This window comes from Carassius gibelio, chromosome B22 (assembly GCF_023724105.1).
Source record: "Carassius gibelio isolate Cgi1373 ecotype wild population from Czech Republic chromosome B22, carGib1.2-hapl.c, whole genome shotgun sequence".
Taxonomy (NCBI): domain Eukaryota; kingdom Metazoa; phylum Chordata; class Actinopteri; order Cypriniformes; family Cyprinidae; genus Carassius; species Carassius gibelio.
The window spans coordinates 47,959,902-47,962,401 of NC_068417.1; the positions used below are offsets into that span (position 1 = coordinate 47,959,902).

The 2,500-nt window shown below is 40.3% G+C and overlaps 3 non-coding genes across 3 annotated transcripts; all 3 read left to right on the forward strand.

Moving 5' to 3' along the window:
* Nucleotides 1-125: 125 nt before the first annotated feature.
* Nucleotides 126-244, forward strand: LOC128009177 (5S ribosomal RNA). The gene has a single exon (XR_008180897.1). It is a non-coding gene; the product is annotated as a 5S ribosomal RNA (ribosomal RNA).
* Nucleotides 245-617: 373 nt separating this feature from the next.
* Nucleotides 618-736, forward strand: LOC128004188 (5S ribosomal RNA). The gene has a single exon (XR_008176884.1). It is a non-coding gene; the product is annotated as a 5S ribosomal RNA (ribosomal RNA).
* A 531-nt stretch (nucleotides 737-1,267) lies between these two features.
* Nucleotides 1,268-1,386, forward strand: LOC128004967 (5S ribosomal RNA). The gene has a single exon (XR_008177637.1). It is a non-coding gene; the product is annotated as a 5S ribosomal RNA (ribosomal RNA).
* The last annotated feature ends 1,114 nt before the right edge of the window (nucleotides 1,387-2,500 follow it).

Consider the following 2,500-nt stretch of genomic DNA (forward strand, 5'->3'; position numbering starts at 1 on the left):
TTTGATGAGAGACTGCCTAGGAATACCAGGTGCTTTAAGCTTTTGGGTTTTCTTTCCTACTTATATAATGTACTGGCGATAAGATTGGCTGGTCTTTAAATAGCCCTCTCATTGCAGCAGACTTCGCTTACGGCCATACCAACCTGGCTATGCCCGATCTCGTCTGATCTCGGAAGCTAAGCAGGTTTGGGCCTGGTTAGTACTTGGATGGGAGACCGCCTGGGAATACCAGGTGCTGTAAGCTTTTTGGAAATTTTTCACTTAGTATATAATAATTTTGCCAAAAAATAGAGTCAATGCCGGATCTCTGAATCTTAGCAGGTTTGGGCCTGGTTAGTACATGGATGGGAGACTGCCTGGGAATACCAGGTGCTTTAATCTTTTTGGAAAATTTCACGAATTATATAATAATCTTTCATTAAAAAAAAAAAAAAAAAAAAAAGAGTCAATGCCCGATCTCTGAATCTTAGCAGGTTTAGGTCTGGTTAGTACTTTGATGAGAGACTGCCTAGGAATACCAGGTGCTTTAATCTTTTGGGTTTTCTTTCCTACTTATATAATGTACTGGCGATAAGATTGGCTGGTCTTTAAATAGCCCTCTCTTTGCAGCAGACTTCGCTTACGGCCATACCAACCTGGCTATGCCCGATCTCGTCTGATCTCCGAAGCTAAGCAGGTTTGGGCTTGGTTAGTACTTGGATGGGAGACCGCCTGGGAATATCAGGTGCTGTAAGCTTTTTGGACATTTTTCACTTAGTATATAATAATTTTGCCAAAAAATAGAGTCAATGCCGGATCTCTGAATATTAGCAGGTTTGGGCCTGGTTAGTACATGGATGGGAGACTGCCTGTTAATACCAGGTGCTGTAAGCTTTTTGGACATTTTTCACTTAGTATATAATAATTTTGCCAAAAAATAGAGTCAATGCCCGATCTCTGAATATTTGCAGCTTTGGGCCTGGTTAGTACATGGATGGGAGACTGCCTGGGAATACCAGGTGCTTTAATCTTTTTGGAAAATTTCACGAATTATATAATAATCTTTCATTAAAAAAAAAAAAAAAAAAAAAAAAAAAAAAAAAAAAAAAAAAAGAGTCAATGCCCGATCTCTGAATCTTAGCAGGTTTAGGTCTGGTTAGTACTTTGATGAGAGACTGCCTAGGAATACCAGGTGCTTTAAGCTTTTGGGCTTTCTTTCCTACTTATATAATGTACTGGCGATAAGATTGGCTGCTCTTTAAATAGCCCTCTCTTTGCAGCAGACTTCGCTTACAGCCATGCCAACCTGGCTATGGCCGATCTCGTCTGATCTCGGAAGCTAAGCAGGTTTGGTCCTGGTTAGTACTTGGATGGGAGACCGCCTGGGAATACCAGGTGCTGTAAGCTTTTTGGACATTTTTCACTTAGTTTATAATAATTTTGCCATAAAATAGAGTCAATGCCCGATCTCTGAATCTTAGCAGGTTTAGGTCTGGTTAGTACTTTGATGAGAGACTGCCTAGGAATACCAGGTGCTTTAAGTTTTTGGGTTTTCTTTCCTACTTATATAATGTACTGGCGATAAGATTGGCTGGTCTTTAAATAGCCCTCTCTTTGCAGCAAACTTCGCTTACGGCCAAACCAACCTGGCAACGCTAGTGAGCCACACAGGAAGTGAGTTGGCAGTTTGTAGTAGGCAGTAGGTGAGAGAGGCTCACCTTGTGTTTTTTGTTTTGTTTTATCTGCGTAAAGATTTATTTCTTTTGCAACTTATTGATTTTTGTTTGTTATAGTTTTTATACTTCCCAGCAGCAGTTTGCTGTCTGGGGAGAAATTTTTCTTTTGTTTGAAAAATGGATGGATTACATGGCAAAGAAGTGGACATGGCAGGAGGAAGACGAGTGCTAACAGACAAAGAAATGGATAAAGAACAACGAGATGGACAAGGACGAATGGATTATAACAAGAGGATTTACTCTAAAGAGGCTACAGTAATTGTTGACATGGCGGATCAGAGAGATGCAAGAGCAGAGGACATTATCAAAGCAGTGAACGAAAGGATTGGAGGAGGAAAGATTCTAGCAGTCAGACCAAGGCAAGTAAAAGAATATGAAATTACACTGATAAACAGGGAGGCGTGCGATGGATTAGATGAAGGATTAATGATAAAAGGAAAACTGTGTGAGATTCGACAACTGAAAACAAGGGAGTATGTGGTTTCTTTCATACATTTGCCAGCCTATATTGAGGACTCTGACATTTTAATTAAATTACAAAATTGGGGCGTAACACCTGTTTCAGACATCATAAGAAGAATGTATCCAGGCACAGACATTGCGGATGGTACAAGGTACCTAAGGGTGAAATTTCCTAAAGAAGTAGTGTCTCTGCCATACAGTACAAAGTTTGATACGGAGGAGGGAACACAGTATTTCAGGATCATGCATGATCGTCAGGTTAAAACCTGTCGATTGTGCATGAATCCGGGACATGTGTTCAAAGACTGTCCAGATTTTAAATG